Source organism: Sciurus carolinensis, unplaced genomic scaffold (assembly GCF_902686445.1).
Source record: "Sciurus carolinensis unplaced genomic scaffold, mSciCar1.2, whole genome shotgun sequence".
NCBI classification, from domain to species: Eukaryota; Metazoa; Chordata; class Mammalia; order Rodentia; family Sciuridae; genus Sciurus; species Sciurus carolinensis.
In genome coordinates, this window is record NW_025920284.1 from 149,119 (window position 1) to 173,971 (window position 24,853).

The window sequence follows — 24,853 nt, forward strand, 5'->3', positions numbered from 1 at the left end:
GAGGTACAATGTGCAAGGAGGCAGTGAGATGGGCATAGGGAATACTGGTGGGGTGCAAGGAAGGCTGACCCATGTTGAGTCAGCAGGCAGGGTGTGGGGCATGTTCAAACATGTTGGGGAGCAGTGCAGAATGGACCCATTGAGCAAGCAAGCAGTAAGAGAGGCCTGTAAGCTGTCAATGTGTGAGTAGTGGAAGAACCTGCTGTGGTGCCCTGAAGACTGACCAGTTGAGTAAGCCCTCACTGTGAGGGGTTGGGCATCTTGCAGTGCAGGCAAGTCTGACACTGTTGAAAATGTGGGAAGTGTGAGTGGTCTTCTTAAATGCTCTGTGGTGCAGGAATTCTGGTCCCCACTGAGGAAGCAGGTAGTTGAAGGCACATGTGCAAACGTGTTGAGGTGAAGAAAGACACCCAGATGAACCATCCTGCAGTGTGGTGTCTGTGTGGTCAACTGCTGGTGTGCAGAAGACTGACTCATGGTGAGAATGCAGGAAGGTGAGGACATTGGAAATGCCCCTGGAGTGCAGGAAGTATGATCCAACTGATCAAAGCTCCATAGGCAAGCAAGACTGAGCCAACACTGGTGGAGTGTCCAGATAGCAGATGTACTGGACTCCAGTTAAGGAATAACCTCCAGCATGCTTTTAAACTTGGGTTTGCAGTAGCATCCCTGGATGAGAGTAGGTCACAGCTGAGGAATGCAGGTCTGGGGGAGATTTCAGAAGTTCCTTCCAAACCAGTGAACTGCATGGGACAGCGAGAACCCAACCTGCCCTGCCTTTCCTTTTCTTTTTGGAGTGAGAGTTTCTCTGAAGATTCAAGGACCTCCTTCTTCATGACTATGGACATGACCACCCAGATTGTTGCCCATCTGGTGCCCAGTGAGTGATGTGTTTGCAGAATACGTAGTCTAGCCCAAGAACTCTTTATCCCATCCAAGCCACATGGGCACAGCATGTGGTTCAGAGGGCACAGCTGCCACTTCTCATGACACCTGGCCTCCCAGAGCAGCACCACATTCAGTCCCACAAACCCCAAGACAGACAGTGAGGATCCATACACCTTCAAGAAACTTAGAAACACCACACCACTCTCAACCTTCCAGATCCTTATGAAGACATCCATGATGGATAAAATCCATAGCACCTGGGCAGCAGCAGCTCCAGGGAACAAAGCCATGACCACCCCATGCCATCCCCATAAGCCAAGCCAGGAAGAAATACCTCAACAGAACTAACCTTCATAGGACCCTGTGATCAGGAAAAGGCTAGATCAGTCTCTTTTGATGCCACCATGCCCCACTACAGAGACTACCAAGCAGTGAACAGAAGCCACTGTCACCAAGATCAGTGTCAAGTCCAGCTTAGGCCAGGGGAGAGGTAGGTAGCACAGAGTCCTTACATTTTGTAGGCCCTCATCACCCAGACCTAAGGAAGACTTTCTCCACTTGTGATCACTGACATTTGGAATGCCATCTATGCCTCCTATGCCATCCCAGCTCATTCTTGGAGAAGACCCTGCTCACTGAGGGAGATGAAGCCTCATGGTTAACCACAGTACAGTGTGTCTCAGGCTTCACTGTGGCTCAAATTATAGCATTTTGTTCCCTCTAAAATCAAAGGCTTAAAAGGGAATCTACCTCAGTTAAACTTGCCATCAAATGCAGAGATTCAAACAGAGCACTAAAGCTCAATGAGAAATCAAGGGTATTTTCTAAGGCCCACTTGCATGTCTGCTGTTGAAGTCTGAACTCCACTTTGAGTTTCTTCCTTCACTGTCACTGGTTTTACATCAGCACATTCCAACTCTGTAGGCACCTCATCTGGTTGATGCAGGAACAGTCTCAATCCCTCCAAGCCTCCACCCCAGAACCTTCACAGCCTACTTTCATCCATCCTACTGCTTAGGAAGCTGGGAAGGATAGAGCTGAACCTCCATTTAATGTGATGCCCAAGGTTAGGAGATATACTCAGTATCCTCAGAGGCAGAGATGACTCAGTTGCAGGGTCCTGGCATCTGGATTGGAGCTCTATGCTCATCCCCCTGGCCTGGAACTCAGGCAAACATGTTGAGAACATGCTTCTGCCCTCTTGAGTTTTCCTCCCACTGGACATAAAACCCACATATATAAACCAGTGCCCACATTTTCAGTGTCACTCATGGGTGCTGCACTGGCCTCACCTGGCATTGCCCACTGTGCTGGTCATGCTTAGGTGAGCAAGACAGTGGGGTGAAATGGAAGGTGAATGAGTGAAGGCAGAAGTCACAGTGTCTCTTTATATGCCACATAGGGAAATCTCTGTGTCCAGGAGGGACTTCTGAGTTCTCTCTGCTGGAGAATCTTGTGTCAGAAGGAACACTTTGCTGGATGATCAGGGCTTCTGTCCTCTGGAGGACTAGTAAGATCCAGGGTGACTGTGGAGGGCATGGGGAATGTCCAAGCAGTACCAATTTGGGTCACATGTTTCTCAATTCCTCTGTCACAGCTTCCTTTCCTGAGGCCTGCAAGCACTCTCCATGAGGCAGAGAGTGCAAGAACCTCTGCTGAGTCCAGAAGCATAGAAGCCAGCTTTCACCATGCGAGTGAAATTTGACTCATTCTGCATACTCTTTGGACAGTTGTAAGTCCACAACTCTTGAGCTATCAGCACATCCCCCACAATGGAAACTCCATTGAAGGATTGTGCCTGGCCTCTTAACTGAGTTCAGGGCCCCAGGTCAGTGCAGATTCCCTAGTTTTGATGAAATGAATGTGCTGAGGTGAACTGAGGCACAGATCCCTTTACTCAGCTTGTGGGCAGAGCAGGGAACACTGGGTGGTGGTTTTCTCTTCAGCACCTTCACTCACAGAGTCTAATGTAGAACAGGAATGGTGGAGCATGGACTGAGTCAGGTGCTAGGAAATGGGGAATCAATGGAAGAGCCCAGGCTCTGTGGAAATCTTTGCTAGCTGCCAAGGTGTCAGCAATCAGACTGGGGGACTGAGGACTGTGAAATGCAGCTGAGAAAGCTCTCAGTTGTGTGCCTGTCTGTGGAGCCAGGGCTGAGCAGGCAGCTGACCTGTTCAACTTCACTGCAGCTCGTGACCCATGCTGAAAGATTCTGGACATGTACCATGGACACAGGTTCACCACCTAGGGCCAGGACTGCCCACATGATCCTTCCACTGATCAACTCTGAGAGACTGACCTGGCATGGTGAGGTGGGAGGCTTATTCAACCCATACAATCTGCAGTCAGGGCTGTCCCTGCCCATCAGGCCTCTGGGGTAGGTGAACCACCAGAAGCATTTTACATTAGATTTACCCCTGATGATGATGGAACCCAGTAAATGTGGAAGAGACCCACACACCTCCTCTCTTCCCATTTCTTCTTTGCCTTCCTACCTGAAGGCTCTAGAATCACAGTGTGGCCAACACAGTGGTGCCTAACTTGAATTGAATACAGATTTTCATCCCCTTCTTATTTCTCCTGGTCAGTAATGGTTGTTTCCTTCATTGTCCTCTCTTTCGCCAGAAGAAACAAATGCTGGCCATCTGGATGAAGCTGGTTCAGGAGATGAATATGTGGCCATGAGTTCACTTCCCTCCATCCTGCTGGCCATGGAGAGAGCAGGTGGGAATGCCCAGAATAGCCATAACCCCAAGAGCCCAGGGAGCCCTCCCTTTATCCCTCCTAGCTGCTCACCTACAGTTCTTCCTTCACAGAAAGACATTGTCAGAGGAAGTGTGATCCACCCTCCCACTGAGGACCACATCTTCAAACCTGGTCATAAAGGTAAGTTCTCTATTTCCCTGTCCCATCTCTGGACAATATCTAGACTCTGTCTGCTTCATTAGGTATCACACGGATCTTGGATTGGGATGAAGACATTGGATAAATCATTGAAGCTCAATCTTTTTATTTTTTATTTGTGAAATGGGGAAGTGCCTGTCCCTAGGCTTATGGAAGGAGAGGTCCAGGGTAGAATCTGGGACACTGCGGGTGTTCACTGAAGTCAAATCTGGGCCCTGCTTGGACCATGAGGTAGGTCCCCCAGGCCCAGATCTGTGCTGCCGGACTCTGTAGACCAAGAGCCATGACAGGGCTCCAGGGGAGAAACAGGAGGAAGAGAATCAGCAGAAAGACCCTTGGGTCTGGCTAATGGTGACACACTTGAAATGTGTGGAACTCAACCTGCAGGGCCTTTGGTTTCATTTTCATCAACAGTGAGCTAAAAAGCCTGCCAAGAGTATTGGGGAGTGGTACTTGTGACCAGCTGCACTTTATATTCAACCTTCTGATATTTCTTTTTAAATTGTAAGTGTGGGTAGAAAAACCTATGGCTAGACCATGTGTCCCAATTTGGATCAAGGACATGTGGTTACCTAATTAAATTTGGAAAAACATATATTTGAGAATGTGAAGAACAATGTGAAAACTTGCCTCAGTTTTCCCATGTGAAGACAGAATGGTCATGAAGGTTTCCATGAACATGCTGTGTGTCTGCACTTGTGTGTGTAGCTCTTTCTGGTCACTGAGTTCCTGCTCCTATGCCAGCAGAGCCAGCAGCCATGGATTTGTGTGTCAGTGTCCTGACCAGTCATGCTCCCAGTTGCCCAGGCACAAGTAAGCATCTGTGATTGGAGAGTTGGGGGGAGAGTGAGATGACTGGGCTGTTGCTGACCAATGGGTCAGTTGAGTTGGACATGAACCACAGCTGCTGTTGGCTGATAGGCATCCTGAAACTGGGTATCCTGGCCTGTGAATGGGGACAAGTTGCATCCTGGTTGAGATATTACTCTGGGGATTGCATGAAACTCAGGCAAGATTGAGGTCAGAGCATACACCTGAGACTCCTCCTCTTCCTTCCACAGCATCTGCACTGAGGTCTCCAGCTCCTCTCAGGACCTGTGCCCCACCACACAGAGCACCACCAGCCTGCACCCAGGACCCAGTGAGGGAATGCTCATCCTTGCCAAGAGCTCCCCAGGGCCCAATCCCTGCTCCCAGTGGCTCTGCTCCCTTGACTTTATCCAGGCTTCCCACCTCCCTTGTGGTAGAGTCTGATGCAAGTCCTTCCTGAGCACAGGATTCCATCATTAGCTCTGAGGAATGCATGCTTCCCAGGGAAGTCTCAAAGACTCCTGACTGGTGCATGTGGCAGAAGCACTGCCTTCACAGGGTGGTGCTGGGAGCACAGAGGCACAGGGTGCAGTCCACAGTATGTAGTGAGCACAGCAGAGCATGGGGGTTCTCCCTGAAATCCTGGTTTACAGGGCACAGCTAACCAGCACCATGTCACAGAATATAGGGTGTCATTGCAGGTCAACATTTGCCAACATGTTTGGAAGTCAGTACACCCATCTTGGATTATTCTGGAAGTGGAAGCTGCCATCATTAGGTGGGGCCAATCCAATCTCATCCTGAGATGCCTGCTGGGATTTGGAAGCTCTCTGGCAGTTACCTCTCATGCATCAAGCTACTGAATACTGGAAAGTGTGAATACTATATGGCTTATAGTGCAGATTTTTTCTCCTTTTTGAAATTTTTAAGTTTTTTTCTCTTTATTTTTCTTGCTTTCTCTCTTTTCCTTCTGTCTACCTTTTCCTCAGTCTCTTTCTCACTTTTCTCAAGCTAACAACCAACTCATTTTGATTCAACTTTAACTCCTCTTATGATCTAGTACTTCTATGTATTCTTTTCTTATCCCATTAACAATTATCCTACAACCCTTCCTATCCTCTTTGTCCACCATTAGAAACTAGATCATTGCAAATCTATTGGTTATACTGTAGATGATAATTAAATTCAACCTCTCTGTTTACTAGGACAATACTTTTAATGTATTCATAGGGGCAATTTAGTTTAGGACTGTATATTGTCTATACTGGGTGGTGCACATATTCATCTCAACTTTAAAGAACAGGTTTTGGAAAACTGCTGGGTCACTACATCCTGATGGAGTCTGGAATCTCCATGTCTTTCAGTCCCAACTTGCTGGATGCCAACCAGTTCCACCTGGAATATGTAGTTGTCTATTGATTTGCTGTGATTTCACAGGAGCATTTATAACAAAGATAGGCATTTCCTTGAGAAGGAGCAAAATCAGTGTAGCAATATTATGGATGGAAGTGAATATTTGAATGATCAACAGAAGTGACTTTCTGGAAGCTGATTTTAGTGCAATGACTTCTGAGAGGAGTGCAGTAAACAGGACCTCAGGAAGACTCTAAATTGGGTAAGCTTTCTCTTTTATCTGCTAGCACAAATTTGGCCTAGGGTCATATATCCCCTGACCATCACCATTTCCATTTCCACAGAATCTGCCTAAATTTCTTAGACCCTCCCAAATGTAGGCAGGCTGGCTTGGTACTGGAGAACATGTTGCCTCAGCCTCCCCAGTGACTGACCGGACAAGGTGAGATCCAGCATCTCCTCTGGGCTTTTTATTTTGGCCAGTTGTCTGATGGTTAGGATTTTTTAAAGAGAAGGTACAGAGGAGGATTCACAGTTGGACAGAAGTTAATTGACTGTGGTCAGAAAGGCTCAGGGTTCAGGTTGGATTTACCCCAACAATCTTCTTATATATTCACAACCTGAGCATAAAATGTTTCTCAGAGGCGCCTGCCAGGCCCCTTGCCTTTTTATGATTAGGCATCCCTGGAGATGGAACAACCCACAGGGACTGGTAGGGAACTGCATTATCATAAAAATGTTGATGTGGGGTGTTACTCATACTGTTGTGTGAGAAGAAAGGATGGTCAGGAAGAGTTAAGGACAAGAAATTATTGAGGCCATCTGCATAGTCTTAGGAAAATAGTAACCTTCTGGGGCACACTCCTAGGCTCTGTGCAAATGAAGGGAATATTGAGACTGGGAGGATTGTAAGTCAAATTCAAGGTCAGTAGGGAAACCCAGAGGTGATAACAAAAGAGAGCTCTTCTTTTCACTGCATTTTCTCACTCTGTTATGCTTTGCATTGAGATATTATATTCATTCATGGAATTGTGTGAGTACTGAATAAATATCTGTTTCTTCTGATATCACTCAGAAGCCACATTGGGTATTTATAAACTAATTTGCTTGTTTCATTGTAGGTCCAGTCACCTCCCTAATAAAATATTTTTATAGTGATTTTCTAATGTTTTTCTTTATTTTCTATTGTTACTTCTTATAAGGTGTACATGTTAGTAGGATGTATTTTTACAGACATTCTTAAGCCATGCTTTGTAGAACTGTGTGTAGAAGGCAGTTTTCTTATCTTTTGCATGGTTCTTTATAAATTTTTGATTGGGATTTCAGGGGTATGCATCACTGAAGCATACCTATTTGATAAATTCACATTTAAAAATATATCTGAAATATTAAGCTTGCAGCATCTTTGTGGTGCATAAATCCAGTTAACATATAAAAAAAGAATTTAGTATTTTAGAAATGCTTTAAAAATCTGGTTTTGGTGGTCAATAATACTCTATCATCCATTAGGTGTTGGTTTTTGTAAATATCTTCTATTTGACTGTGGAATTTTACTTCTATTCCTAAAGTATTGATTTATTTTATCATGAATAGATGCTGAAACTTATCAATTACTTTCTCTGTCTTTATTTACATTATATTTATTTACCCTTAATTTTATCAATATGTTGTCTTTGTCATCTTGGGTTGCAATAACAAATATCTTAGATCAGGTGTCTTAGTCAACAGGAATTAATTTTTTCATGGCTTTGGAGGATCAAAAGTAAAAATCAAAGCATCACCAGATTTACTGTCTGGTGAGTTCTCTCTTTTTGAGTTTCATACAGACATTCTTTTTTTTTATATATTTCTCAGATGACCTTTCCTCAGCAGAGATTTTCAAATATAAAGAAGAACCTAAAACTCTTCTTAAGAGGTTGCCAATCTTTTTTAATTAGATACAACATTTATGATCTCTCATAATATCAATTATGTCCTAGAAGCCCTATATCCTAATATAATCTAAATTATGTGCTGGAATTTCTATATCCACTTACATTGAGGATTATTGGGGTAAACAATACACTCCATTGAATAACTTATTGTATTGATTGTTCAGTGTGAAAATAATCTTTCCATCCTATGATAAATTCCATTTGACCATCACTTATAATCATTTGTATTTGTTTGTTATTGTGTTTAGTATTTTTTAGTCATTTTTATCAATATTTTTTATGAACATTTACCTGTATTTTTAATTTTTTCTTTCTTGGAATGTCTTTGATTTTGATGTGAATGTGTTACTAATATATACTGAGTTGGAACACATTCCACTTCATTCTTTTATTATTATTTTTTTAAACTTTGTAAAGTATTAGTACTATTTTCCTACTGTTTATTTACCAGTAACATAGTTGGGACATGGGCTTATTTTTTGCAAAAATACTTTAAGGTATTAATCCATGCTCTGTATTTTTAATTCCTCTCTGTCCTCCTACTTTTTCTTCTTTTTCAGTATTTTATGTCTTACTAGGATTTTTGTCCCTTTTATCTTATTTTTACTTTGTTAGAAATATTTTTCAAAGTATTTTTTCTTTAACTTTTTAATAACAAAAATCTGTAATGAAAATCTCTCTTTCCTGATGTTAGTAATTTTAGTCTCTCATTTTTAGAAACTAATTCTTGTTAAAGCTTGAACTTTTCTTCAACAGACCAAGTTTTGCTTTATTTGATTTTCTCTTTATATTTTTACACTATTTATTTTTGTTCTTAACTTTCTTTTTTCCCCAGATTCAGTTTGCTCTACATTTCTTCTTTCTTTTGCCTATTCTGTATGGTGGGATTTTGGGTTATTGAATTGATATTTTTCTGTTTTTTATATAGGAATTTATATAATCAATTTTCCTTTAAGCACTACTTTCATTTAAGAAATGAGCACTGAATTCATTTCAAACTTCATGTCATGAATTTTGGTGTTCTTTGGTTTTGTCATTGTTTGATTCATTTAAAAATATGTTTAGTTGATGATATGAATTGTTTTTGAGGTAATTTTAAAATATGTTGTTGTATTTGACATATTTTAATGCCAGTACTATTCATTTGATGGACCTTATTCTGTTTGGTTACTAAAATTTTATTATACTCTTTTAAATTTATTGAGGCTTATTTAATGATGCATCACATTCTCTAACATGAGTAATATTCCATGTGGACTTCATATGCATTCTGCTTTTTTAAGGTAGAATTATTTACATATAACCTATTTTTCATAGTTTTTTTTTAACAGTGTGGCATGAGTCTACTTCTCTTTTGGTATCAGGCTAATTATTTCACATAGTACTGAAATTGTTACCTACCTCAATTTTTGTTTTAGATTTCTTTGTAGTCAATTAATAATTGTACAGAAATTTCATGAAGGTCTTAGAACAAATGATCCTCCCAACTTTTGTCTATAGGTTCTCTCTCTATCTTGCTCTCTCTGTGTATGTTGGTAGAGTTTCAATTAAATTCTGCATTAACCTTCACTTTCTCTTTTTGTACAGCCTCAAGTTCAACTAAGTTTAGATACTGAGGCCTTGTCATATCTTTCCTTCTTGTTACTAAGAATATGTAGGATCTTTTTAAAGTTTGCTATTGCTCTGCATTTTATTTTAATATTTGGACCATTCTCATATTGTTCAACTTGGTTTCTCATCATTATATAATTTAATTTTTATTAATCAAAATATATTTTCCATAATAGTTTTAAAAAAAGAAATGAGACATTTTCTCTTCTACATTGCTTAGGATCTTTGTCTTTTTATTTCTTATTTGGTATATGTATAATTTCAGTTCATGTGTGAAGCAAAGCATAGTATATCTTTAAGAATTGATATTTATTACATTTTATAATATTAATCACTTCTATTAAATAACATTTTTAACTTGAAGAAATGACTGTGACATTTGTGTGTAAATTGCAGTCTTCTTTCATGTTCATTCTATTTATGTGATCTCTGCCATCACACTACTGCAATTATTGATGTATTTTAGCTAACAGAGATAGTTTTTCAATATAAAATATCTTTTGAAATTATTTCCTGTATAGGTTCTCATGTTCATTCTTCTAATAGTCTTGAAATATTTTTCCTTTTTCAAATCCAATTACCAATCCAATCAAACTGGAAATTAATTTAAATAATGGTGATTTTAAATCTTGACCTTATAGAATATCCTTTTCCAAGAATAATGATACCTACATGTATTCTACAGACATATAAAGGTTAGATCTTGCTTTATAACTCAGTTTTAAAGTTTCCACAACATACACTTTGAATATTTATTAATAACTAAGGCATTGAATTTCACTATTGCATTTTAAAATGCAATTTTTTTGCCTTAAATGTCTCCCACATTTATGTTACCATAGTTTAGTCTAAGCAGTCCATTTGGAATGACTAGAACAGCAAGTTTATAAAAAGTCATTAATTTATACTTGCAATAGAGCAGATGTAATCTGTATTGGAGATACACATAACTTACAGACATGGGGATTCAGAGGGCTCAGCTAAGACTTTACTGCTATTTAGGAATATTTAAATGTGGTAAAGAGGAAATATGTGGAGAATTCAGGCTTTGAAATAAACTCTCTGGTAGGTTCAGAAAAACCATCAATAATGTGATGGATTTTTGAGGATGAAGAGGTTAAAGTAGGGTCTTGTGGAATGAACATGGATGGACAGAATCCTGAGACAAACTCAGAACTTGTTTTCCCTTTGAAGCATCTGAAAGATTATAAAGCCATGCAGGAGACAGAACCAAGAAGGAAAGCTACCTGAGGACAGAGTGAATTTTCCTAAAATCTCCCACAACTCTGGAGACAAAAATGAGAGTTCAGATCAGGGATCAAACCTGTAAAATACATAAACAAACACTTTTCTGAAAAGCAAGAATGACTAAACCAGAGGTCAAGAATGAGCAGAACAGTCTTTCTCTTTCTCTCTCAATCTTATTGAACCAAAAAAATTCAGAAATTACATATGTTTATATACACATACATACATACCCAAAAACATATATAAACTTTCTGAAGGTTAATCATTCTGTGTTTTGTGTAGAGGTTAATATTTTCCATATGGATATCCATATTTTAAAAAGTTATTACTAGACCTGCCATGTACCAGACAAGAAAAATGATATTGACTTTAGATACAATTGTTAAAGTAAACTAATATATTCTATGACTGAGTTAGAAAGTGTTTCATAAATGAGTTGTAGAAAATATTAAAGAAAAACAGCATGTGGGATTTTCTTAAAACCAGCACTACAGTTTCTCAAAATAATGCCAACAATGCAGTGAGATAAGAACACATATAGTGTCAGATAATTATAGTATACTTCCTGCACAAACTTTATATTCATAAGGTTTAATCTTCAAACAAATCAATAAAGACAATATTTCAAGAAAGAGAAGACAAAGCTAAAAGTTATAACCGTCAGTTTATTCAAATGAATATTAAAATACTTAATAAGCAAGAAAAATAATAAATTTACTTACAAAAGAAGTGAAGGTTAAAGTTGCAACAAGATAGCAAAAATGCATTTTTCAGGATGACTAACATGAAAAAATAAAATATAATAAATACTTTTTATGACAGCACTGCACTACATACTCTCATGTGATACTGGTACAACCTCTATGGAAAGTTATATGGCATACTTGAAAACTATATCATATGACATAAACATTGCACAGCAAGCAAACATATTTCAAATATAAATAGGTATATATCTTTTATCTGCTTAAAAATGGGCATTCATAGTAGGATAATTTATTATAACCTAAAAACTGTAAATTACCCAAAAATGCCCATGGCTAATATAATGGATACATAAATGTACAAGTATGATGTTGTAAATTTTCTCAGTGAAATATTTTTGATGATCATAGTTAATAGCAATATATGGAATATGTAAAAATTGCTAAGGAATTACATTTCAAGTATCTCTACACAAAATATGGGTGTATGAGGTGATGGATATGTAATTTAGAGAGATTTAGCATTATGCATTATATGCACATATCAAAACATTACAGTGCAGTTCATCGTAAATATAATGGATTGGAGTTGAAACTACTCCAATTGTTGGTGGAATGGGGCAAGTCTTGATCTCTTCACAGTTCAGAAAGGAAGCATTGAAAGAAAAGAAGAATTGGGAGGTGGGTGACAAAATAAATGCTCTAAAATTTAACATTACAAAGTCTGAATCTTGGAGAGACTTGAAGGTAGTGTACCAGACTAGAAAATAAACTCAGAATCCCCTAACTCCAAATCTGAACAAGGGTGAAGAAATAGGAGAGGGGCAATAAAGAGAATAGGAAAAAATAGGGAGCAGAAAAAGGCTTCGGCTCTACCACTAAAAACATTTGGAAAACCAGACAAGTTAAAATGTGACAGCATCAGCAGAGTCCTTAAAACACAGCAGTTTAAACTGAAATCATAAGAAGAAAGTTGAGTGAGGGGTCTGCAGCCACCTTTGGAGCCCTTAGCTAACCACTCATCCCCTTTAAACAACATGGTGTCTTCCCCTGCCCAGACAGAAATTAAACCAGAAGGATATTCTCTGTAGTGGAACCACTTAAGAATCCAGCCAAAAATAACTTCTAGAAGGATCACTCACAGTCTGCTAAAACCCCTTCTCCCTCATCCTGAACAAGGGGAAGGGGTGGGGCACACCTGTGTCAGAAGTACAACTAACCCAGCACTCTGCTCAGCCTCTGCAAACCAGGCAGATGTAGAAAACTCTGTGGCATTTCCATTCAACTCAGAGAAAGAAAAACAAAGCAACTTACAAGTCCAGCACAGGAAAGTCGATTCATTAGGACCAAAGAAGCCTCAACCACTGATGTTGTGGGGAGGCACCATGGGAAGCTTAGCCAATTCTGTGTTCAAGGGACCATGCCAGAGGGAAGCTGCCTGAATATACAGTGATATAGAGACCCAATTCCTGGATGGTGGCAGCTGTAAAGAGAAGGTTGCTAGGATAAGTTCACTGAGAGCCTAGGAAACTTATGCTGAAGATACCTGCAAAGATAGTCAGAGGGAATTCAACTAAGGCTAAAAATGACTAGAGCCTAGGCAACAGGAATTGGTGGCTCCCAGCCTCAACTGGAACCTAGCCAGATGCATGATCACAACAATATTCAGCCTTCAAGAGACTCACCTCACAGGTAATGGGCACCCAGACTGAAGGTGAAAGGATAGATATACATAACATTCACATGGGTCTCCTAAGCAAGCAGGAGTAGCTATTTTTATATCAGATAAAGTGAATTTATTCCATCATTACTCAGAAGAGACAAAGAAGGTCATTTCATACTGCTTAAGGGAAACATTCATCAATAATGTGTAATAAAAGTAAACATTTATGCCCTGAACAATGGAGTATCTATGTGCCTAAAACACAGACTTCTCAATATGAATAATCAAATAGACTACATTATAATACTGCAGTTAATTTAACCCACCTCTCTCACTACTGAATATATCATGCAAACATAAAACTAAGTAAATATTCTACAGAACTAAAAAATACAAGTAATAATATAGACCTAACAGACATCTATAGAATATTTCATCAATCAAATCACTTTCATCTCAGAAGCACATAAAACATATTCTAAGAGAGACATTTTAGGTAACAAATCAAATCTTAGCAAATACCAAAAAGTAGAATTAATATCTTTCATTCTATTGAAACATAATGAGAAAAAAGGACAAAGCGGTGTGTGTAGCTCAATGATAGAGCAACCTTGGGTTCAATTCCCAGAACCAAAAAATAAAAAATAAAAGAACACAGTATTTACTCTGTAACTACCTTGTTGCACAAGATACCTTAAATTTATTCTTCCTAAATTGAATCTTATATTTTTTGAGCAACATCTCTCTCACCTCCCATGCCAATCCCTGATCTTGCACTATATCTAGAATTTGCAAAAGGGCCACTCATAGCAGAGAATGTCTACAATATTTTCCAGCTTTAAAAATCAATTTGATTATGCATCACTTCTAATCATATTTTTAAATCTTTTGTATTAGCTCAGAAGAAAAAAGCAGATTTCATTTTATTTCTAAACAGTTTTATAGTCATTTGATATTTTTTAATATTTACATTTTATTTCCTCATTTGTACTCATAAGAAAGTAAATTATCAAAATTATTATAGTATAATAACAATAAACAGCCTCCTCAAATTTATCCACTAAAATATTGCTAAAATAAAATTTGAATATTAATAACTCCCATTTGAATAAAGTTACAGATAAATTTAAAATAAATTTGAAAACATAAATCAAGTCATTTTAATCATAGAGTGATTGCTGAAGAAAAAGAAATAACAAACATTTTGATAATGTGTTTAACATGACCTAGTACTTAAGAATTCAAAACTACAAACTGTTTATAGAAATCTAAAATATCCCCAAGATACTTTGAAGTTTTCCTAAATCCATGACCCAAAGTGTCAACAACTAAAGATTTTAAGCTGCAATAATGACTTTTTGTAATTCTTTAACAAAATCTTTAAAGATTTCACCAAAACACGCCTTAGTCTATTTTTAAAAGGATCAAAGGATTCTAGAAATTTTATCTTTCTTTATCTTACATGAATCCACAGTATGAAATGTCAGGTATTCTGGTTTCTGTTCTTCATATATGCGCAAAGACTCAGTGGGTCTGCAACACTCTCAGCAGTCACATTAGTACAGTTACAGGGACTAAGCAAGGTGTCATGTGGACTTTTACTCAACTCAGTCTACACAGTGTTACTGGTTCATGGTTTTGATTAAACTAATCACAAGTCACCCTAATCATAGAATTTTCAATATCTTACATACCTTAAAATCCATCCCTTCTTCAACTCTCTAATGTGTCCAGAAAAATCAGGGGCTGAAGAAAGGGGCATGACTTGCTCACAGTCATATGCTAGTTAGTATATACCTGGAATCCACTGTCAGGACTCCTGAACAGTATTCTGCCACCAGAAGTTGGAGACTGTCTTACTAACAGGTTGTCCCTGCTTATAACTTTGGAATGCTCCACTTTCTTGGACCCTTCCCATGTCCCATGTGTTCCCTTTTGACCCTTCCCTGTGGCCTCTAAATGGTCTGCTCAGATGATGTCAGAGCCATGATGTAATACCCTTCCCACACCCCAGTTCTTTATGGATATCTCGACTCCTGAATATGCACATTTCAATCTTGACCACACCTTGAACTGCAAACTTAACTTGCTTAGACACCTAGTACTCCACAGATTTTGGTTTATACTTGGTAATTCTTTCCAGTCTTCAGTATATTGTTTCAGTCCTCCAGAAGGTGCAAGGCAAGTACATGTTATGCCCTTCAATTTTTATGGCACTATTGGTATTTTTTTTTTATTCACTGGTCTTTCCAATTAGTGACTAAAGCACTTATTGCATAATTCTTGAACCCAAACTTCTATCTCTGCCAGGAACAGATGGTTCCCAGGTGTGAGCAGTCTTTAAATCTATTCAAGTCAATGCTTTTCCTGCTTGCTCCTGGTTTCTGCTGCCCTCTATCAGTCATTAGTAGCATAGCAGACTGGAAATGAAGTCATTTTCAGAAAATTGAATTAACTTAAATTGTTTTGGCTTTATGCAAAGACATCCCCCCCAAAAAAACATATAATCAATGCCACTATTCTGTGATTCCCCTGTCCTTATGTCTGAATCAGAATACAGCTTTAAAATAAGAGTTGTCATGGGGATAATCTTAATGTCTAGATAAGCAATAGATGAGTTCATAACTGAATCCATCTGCCCACCTCTGATTACCATTAGTGGTTCCTGTCAAGATCAATTCTTTAAGCCTCCCACCTTCACATTTGAAACACTTGCATAAGAACACTGCAAAAGTAATTATTGATAAAAATGTTCAAAAATATCAGGAGTTACTTAAATAAATTTTGGTATGCCCTTCAATGCCGTATTTGGTTGCTGTTAAAAAATGTTTTCAAAAGTTTCCCAAACTGGAAGGAAAATTAAAATGCAATATTTTGTGCCAAAACTGAATGTTTTTTTAAAAGATTTATTACAAGATAGCAATGATAGAGAAAGAAGGAAAAGGGGTGGACTAAAATGCTAATGATGGTTGATTTTTGTGTTATGTGTTAAGCACAAGTTATAGTCCACAATATAAAAGCTGGTTCTGTGGGTTCTGAGCTGTGGATTGCTCATGCCTGACTACAGGCCTGGGATAGTGAGATCTCTGAAAAGAGCTGTTGTGGTCTAGGCAGTTCATCACAGTGACGATGGCATCTTCACAGCCTGGGACACAGGTCATAAGAGTTTGGGAGGAAGAAATGTTACAATGGCAAGATAAACTAGAGCTGTAATCACTTTCTCTTGTTTCCTAGAGTTTGGAAGAACATCCTTGCTGGCAAATGAAACACATTACTTTTATCAATGAATTATATAAAGGTGGTTCCTAAAGAGAGTTACAAAATGTTTGAATGCTTTAAGTATGCAGAATTTTGACTAATTTACATGAATTATATGAACTGTTTACACTGAATATGAACTTTTATATAACCAGGATTGTGAGATTTGTCAATTTATTTACATAAACAAAACTGACATTATCAGAGAGAGAAAATTATGCTTAAGCTTATATATATATATACATATATATATATATATATATATATATATATATATATATATATATTCAATATCCTTCTAGACAGTTTCTACCACTTTTATCTAAGCACTGTGAGTTGCATAAGACAGTCTGTGTACATTTTCCAGCATACTTTCTAAAAATTTACTTTCTCTCAATAAAAAGGTAGCTTGTAGCCACGAAGTGTAATGAATGCCTATAAACCCAGTTACTCTAGAGTCTGAGGCAGAAGGATCACAAGTTCAGCTTGGGATGCTTATCCAAACCCTGTCTCAAAATAAAACATAAAAAGGGATAAGGATGTGTTTCCTTGGTAGAGTCAGGCTTTGCTTAATCCCCAGTGCCATAAAAATGCAGGGGGAAGGGTGGTAATTGGAATAAGAAAGCATCTCTTTGTTCTTATATTAGTCTTCTAAGTAGTTCCCACTCAAATTTGTGTTCTTTCTCATAGTAACAAATTTCTTCCACATATAATACACTATATCATGGAAAGCACTTGCACATAAAATACATTACATCAAAAAATTTGCTACTTTTAGTGAGGACCAGATTATTATGGCCAGGCAAGTGCTGCTGCCCTGGAGTGAACAGTGCCTGAACATGATCAGGATCCTTTGATTTTCTTTGGGTTCATTTTCAGAAATGTTTTGATTTTAGAAAGTCTTAAATAATGACACTGCTTCCTTTTTTTCTAGTGGGGTGGGGTAGAAGCAAATCAGAAAAGAATGTCCTCAAACTCTCACCACCAAGTATGAGTGCAAGTCTCCTTCTGTGTTCCTACACTCCACCATCTCCTATACTTCTACACATGCATTTTACATGCTTCTAAAAGGTTGATACTTCCCATGTGTCTACCAGACTGTGTTCCCTGTTACCTTCTAATGGTCATGGTTCCTGCTGTTCCCCTCTCTACTGAATTTTTCCATCCACACAAAAGCATACTTTAATATTTCCCATTTTAGCAAAGTAAACTCTCCTGGTCCCACTTTCTACACCACCCTCACTGATATATCAGAAGTCTTCTGAAAAATGGCCAGTATGGATCTTTCCACAGTTCTCTTCTTGCTGTTCTCTTGGCACCCCATTCCAATCAAGTTGATGTCCTCCCCACTACACAAGGCCAGTTCTCCTCAGTCATAGCCTCCCCATTACTATAACTTAGTTTTCATCTTACAAGTGAATAAGAATCTTAATAACCTTACCCAAACATTCTTTTCCCACAGGCTGTCCCATTTCAGTGATGGCAACCTTTCTACCAGTGAAAATGTGGTATTACTATTGCTGCTTTGGTTTTTATAATCTACATCTAATGGTCTCAAATCCCATCAGCTATATCTTCAAAATATGCCCCACACCTCACCAGTTCTCACCAGCTCTATGACTACCACACTTGGTCTAATGTCTTTTCTGACTACTCTAATAGCATCTTGGCTGCTCCCTGCCACCACACACATTTACAGTCTATTCACAGAACAGAAACCAATGCAATTCTTTAAAACCACAAGTCAGATCATATCATTGAATGCTCAAAATCCTCCTGTCATACTCCAGCTCACTAAAATAAAAGCCAAGATGACAACATTTTACCAAGCTCCACAGAGTCTTGTCCTTGAGCACCACTCTTACCTGATATAATTCTCTCTCCCTTGCTCATGGCATTTGAGTGATGGTGGCCTCTCTACTTTTTTATTTTTTTTACTTGTTTAATTGGCTGTATATGACAATAGAATGCAGTTGACACATTGATACCTTCATGCCTCCAAGCCCTTGTACCTGTTGTTCCTCATACCTACAAAATTCTTCCCCAAATAACCACATGATTCATTCTGTCCCTCAGATCAATAACCTCAAGTGCAATATTAGCAAAAGGTTACCCTAATATTTCATTTAAGCTTGCAAATTTATATTTTTCCTGTTTTCCTAAACAGTTATGTCCAAAAGTTTAGCAAGATAGTTATTCATCAAAGTGGGGGTTGGGGGTAAAAATCCTGTGCATTGTGTCAAGAAGTAAGGAGGCCAACAGAACAGGGAACACTGGCAAGGATATGTGAAATAGATGTCAGTCTAAACAGGCAAATGCAGCAGATAGAAAAGAGTCTTGCAAGAGAATGAGACTGGATGCAGAAACAGAACAGATTTCATTAAGATGGGATTCCTCTACTGTGTAAATATGTTAAGGGTAATGGCAGCCAAGCTTCTCACTGTAGGAAAGGAGAGTCACAAATATGGAAAGCAAAAACTAGAATGACGTTGTGGTGCTGGATTGGAATGGGATGCTACAGTTCTTAACTCATGCCTTTGGTATACATAATTACATAAATGGATATGTATTGGAATATGCATGTATTCATACACATTACCCCAGCTCCATCCACCAGGAAGATATGGAAGCACATGTGGAATCTCATTTTCTGTAACTCATATTAATATATCACTGAAAAATGAAATCATATCTTGATAAAAAGAGGTACCTTTTATTTGAGTTGTTAATGTTTATATGAAGCTCACATTTTGTATAGAAATTATTACTTCAGTCTGAAATTGATTTGTCTAATACAGCATTTCATTTTTGTTTGTACACATTTTGTCTGATTTTCCAATAAGACATTTTGTTGTTTGTACACATTTTATCTCTCTCTGATTAAATAAATAATTTCCTAAATCAGCTTGAATTTCTCATCTCTGTTTGTAACTGAGGGTAATAACCAAATTGCTTTGGACTAATTTACATAGCAAGCATAGTAGAATTTTTATTCTACATAAAGTATCAATTATATATATTCACTCAATAAATGCTAAACTCTTTAACAATGAAAATTACATATATAATCTATATAAATTTGGATTTAAATCTCATTAAATATTAAAATAACAAAACAGTGTAGTTGTTAAATTAGCTGCTCTTTTCTTATTTTCAGTTCACCTGATAACTTATCCCTAGTCTCATACTGAATCTGGTTTTGTAAAACTAATTCCAGTTGTGACTAATTTGTTTCACTCTAAAGTTAACTGGTAAAATGTTTCCAATTCTCAGGTATTTTCCTGACTTATGCCAAAGACAGCAAAGTCAGGAATGCTTACATTGACTATGAAGTAATTAAGGAGGTTCAGTCAGTACCTCAGAAGCTACATCCCAGAGGATAAATGCAATGTTATTTCAGCTCTGTCTAGGTTTACCACTAGAGTGTAAACATTTTTTTAAATGAGTGGCTAAGCATATAGTAAGAATGAGATCAACTTAATTTATATATGCAGAATTTTTTTAAGTTTCCAAGACCCACTAAACAAAAACTATTGCTATCAGTCATGCTAGGCTAATAAGAGCAATACTCTCACTGTGATTCCTGGATGGTCAGCAGGGTATGGTGCACAGGACCTGAGCTCTTTATTCCAAGTCTGGAAGAAGGGCACATTACAAATTATACATTAACTCTCAAAATTTTATCCAGAGCATATTGTCACTTACATTTTATAAACCAATATAAGATAAATAGTCCCATCTAATTTCAAAGGTACACAAGAATGCAATCCTAACATGTACCCAAAATGGAGTGAACTGGAATGATTTGTAGAACAGTAATAACAATGACTACTATAACATACCTTACATTTCACAAATATCGTTCTCATTTTTCCTCCACAAGCAATGTATACTATCACCTTCCAACAGGGATAATCCAAAACTCATAGCTTTGAAACACAAAGTTCAACACTTTAGGTGATAGGAGTTGTATGACCGTACCCCGGATGTGGCCTTTAAAAGATCTAAGAGTTTAGTAAATCCAAATGCTAATTATCTGTCCCACAAACCCAATTTACAAGTGAAGCAGAATAGGATCACCCAAATACATACTCACATTCAAAAAGTGAAAAAATGGAAGATATAATGTAGAAGATGCTGGTGCCTAGCAGGTAATGAAATCTGCAAGGCAGATCACCTCTGATGTGAACTAAAATGTTATTGTTGATTAGGCCCTGATTTTACTTCCTGAGAGTAACAACCTCCCATTTTTCTTTGTGGTCCCTGGCTCTAGCTTCTAGAATAGACTTCCTTCCCATAGATTCTTCAGCCAAATGTAAAGTCAGCACCCAAGATGCACACACTCTTCTTGAAAATTCTGAGTTCCTTTCTTCTGAACTTATATGGCATTATTTCAAGCCTCAGTGAGCTGTCAGTGATTTTTACTCCAGGCTAATGTTTTGTCAGTACTACTTTGTTAAAAACACCAAAAAATTTAATCCCTTCTTTTTAGTAGACCAACTCTTTTCTGAGCATGCCTCTATCATGTAATACCTTGTCAAATGCAATCAATAGAAGCTATCTTAAATCTCTAATATTTTGATTAAAACCTCTTCCCTAAGAGTTACAAATTCATTTGGGTCATGATTTTCTTCTAAATCACTGCAATCACTGCATGCAAGATTTCTCAAAATTTTACCACAATGCACAGATTGTAATACTTCCAATAAGCATTTTCCCAGGCTATCAAGTTTCTACATCAATACCACACAGTTTAGGTTTCTATATTCTGACATCTGTACTTTGGTAATAATTTTATAGGAAATACTCAATTATGGTTTGGTAACAACTATGTAGTGTCTTAGAGCAACAGTGGTTTGTTTCTCAGACATGCTACATATCAGCTATGACTAAACTTGGGTAGAAGACAGGAAGTGATCTCTGCCCATATGGTCCTCACTCAGAAAACCTAGACAGGAAAGCCCACTTGCATTTTTCCATGTTCACATATCATTTTCTGATGCAAGTCACCTCAAAGTACAGAGCAGTACACTCCTACCTGTGTCTAGAAATATTCAGGGGATAAAACTTACTACTCTCTCAAATGAATTTACAGTACAGGGATGTAAGTGACACATCATTTGGATACCTCCCACTTCATATCAACTCATTAGCTGGGCTAATTCTACTTTGCAGAAGGATTCTCCCTTCTCATATCTCCTTTTTCAAGCTGAGGTTTTCTCTTGTAAACATTTATAAGATAGGAGCAAATCCTTCCTTAGTCTGTGATAGCATCTACATAAACAGCTATTTATAAGATTACAATGTGACCTCACAAAATTATTGGTTACTTAATCAAAACAATTCTGAAAAGCTTAAAACAAAGTAGGAGGACTCACACATTGTGATCTCCAAATTATTACAAAACAATGATGTGTAAATGACATGTAAATCAAGACATGTAGTACTGCAACAAAGACAGACATACAGAGCAGTAGAATAAAATTGAGTATAGAAGTAAACTCAACATCATTGGGTTAATGAATTTTCAACAAGACTGCTAAGATCACTCAGTGGTCTTGGCAACAAATGTGCTGGGACAACTAGATGACCACACATAAAAGAATGAAGTTGGACCCTATGTATCAACTTTATGTGATGCCATGACAACTTTAAACCTAAAGCCCCAAAGACCTAACCATGGAAAACCTTACTTTAGCAATATAGTTCTTTCACTAAGCAGGAAATACTCCCCAACCTGGCTATTTCTTCCATCAGCTGGGCCAGCTTCACCCCAACCAGTCCTCAGTCTAATTGATTTTCCCTCTCTGCCAGCCCATGAAATTCAAAGAAGCCAATCATACTCATGGGTACCAAGGAATCCCTCATCCTCCTGTGTTCACAAAGCCTGACTCCCATACCTCGGCTTGTTCTTTCTGTTCCTAGGTTCTGTTCCTATGTGCCCTGCAGGGAATGCTCTGTTCTCCTTTAGATATGTAAATGCAGTTAATATTTCTATTTTATTTTACCACCTGATGTCTGGTATCACATATTTATTCATCTCATAATATTCAGGGTAAGAGATCCCTCACCCAAAAACAGGATAAATAAGAGGCAATAAAAATATTTTTTTCTGGAGATAGATACTAAAATTGACTCAAAATGAATCTGTAACCTAAATGTAAGAGATGAAACTATAAAAATAAACCAACAAGCAAACAAAAAATTCAAAGGGGGTAAACATCCATGACCTTTGATTTGGTAAAGAACTCTTAGACATGACCCCAGAGTCATGAAAAATGAAAGAAAAAATGCAAATTGGATTTTATCAAGATTACAATCTTTTGTGCTTCAAAGTAAATCATAAGAAAGTGAAAATACACCTCCCAAAATGGAAGAAAATATTTGTATATCTGATAATGAACTCATAGTTTAGTCAGCTTTTTTACTGCTGTGACTAAAAGACCCAACTGGAACAATTTCAGAGGAAAAAAGTTAATTAGAGCACCCACGGTTCAAAGATCTTAGTCCCTAGAAAGCTGGCTCCATTCCTCATAGCTTGAGATGAGGCAGAACATCATGGTGGAAGAGTGTGATGGAGGGAAGCAGCTCATATGGGATAAGGAAGCAGAGAGAGATTCCACTCTTCATATACAAAATATAAAACTCAGAGACATGCCCCAAAGAATCATTTCCTACAGCCACACCCCACCTGCCTCCAGTTACCACAAAGTTAATCCCATCAGGAACTAATTCATTGATTGGGCAAAGACTCTCACAATCCAATCATTTCTCCTCTGAACCTTCTTGCATTGTCTCACATGTGAGCTTTTGGGTGACACCTCACAGTCAAACCATAACAACTTACATTGAAAATACACAAAAAATTTTCAGAAATTAAAAACAAAAAGACAACCCAATCAAAAATGAAGAGATGATCTGAAGAGATATTTCTCCAAGGAAGACATACAAATGGACAAAAAACTAGAGAAATCAGAAAAAAAAAATTATTCCTTAGTATCTGGAACACCCCAGGGATAACCAACATCCATGAATGCTAAGCTGCCTTACAATTACAAATGCAAAGTGATCAAGTATTTCCACATAATAATATTCACTTCATCTTGTGCACTTTAAATCATCTCTAGATTACTCAGAATACCTCCTTCAATGTAAATGCTACATAGTTGTTGTATTGTATTGTTCAGGGAATGATGACAAGAAAAAATATATATGTTCACCAGAGTACAATTTTTTTTCACAAATACCTTTTACCAGTTCTTGGTTGAATCTATAGATATCCAAAACACACAGACATAGAGATCTGACTGGACTCTCACTGTTGGTAGGAATGTAAAATGGTAGAGTCACCTTTGTAAACAGTTTGACAATTCATCTAAAGTTGAAAAACAAAGTTTATGACCCAGGAGTTCTACTCCTAGATACATGCAAAGGGAAGTGAAAATGTATACCAACACAAAAATATGTAGCCAAAGGATAGAAACAATATAAATGCCCATCAATGGATCAATGCATAGCAAAATAGGGTATGCCCATACAATGAAATATTAGTTGGACAGAAAGAGAAATACAGCACTACCACATGATACAGTTTAGATTAATCTTGAAAATATAGTAAATAAAAAGAGTTGATAACAGAAATTTATATATCAATAGGATTTCATCCATATGAAAGATCAGAACAGGCAAATCTACAGGTACAGAAAGTAAGTCAGTGGTTGCTAAGGGTTACAGAGTTAAGGAGAGCATGACTGAGAGGTACAGGGTACAGTTTTTTTTTTTTTGAGTTAGTAAGAATGTTTTAAATTTGACTATGGTGATGACTGAACATACTGTGATGGGCTGACAGATCTGGCTCCATGAGGATGTTATAGGCCAGACTCTAAGGGAAATGACAAAGAAGACTCCATTTTGCTCTGAGACTCCATGCTATGTAGGAAATAAGTTTCTCCCACAGGAAGACCCCACCTCTGTACCATCATCAGTTACTTAATGTGACATGTTTAATGATACAAAGTGACAATTCCTATGTAAAGAAAAATTGCTCTCTTTTGATTCCTATTTCCCCTAAGCAATGTACCATATGAATAGTGATTGTTGGATGTTAGTAACCATTCTTTAGTTTGTACCTCCATAAGAGTCATTTTGACCCACTTCTCCCTCTGTTGATCTCATTATGCTAGTTTGTATTTTTAAATCATAGCAACAGACACTTATGGTTAATGTGATTTTTGGTATAAGAAGTCCTACAACACTATGGTCGGGGCTGTTCTCCCAAAAGCCATTTTTTGGGGCATTGTGTGAGACAGTCAGCCAGCCGGCTTAATAAAGACTCTCAACTTTGAAATTCTCAGTGGTGGTGGGTCTGTTCTTATGTTGCGCCCCATAACAATATCTATAAATACAAAAAGTATCATTGAGTCCTACCCAAGTGTATGCATTGCATGGCATGGGAAGCAAATCTCAGTGAAGCTGTCTA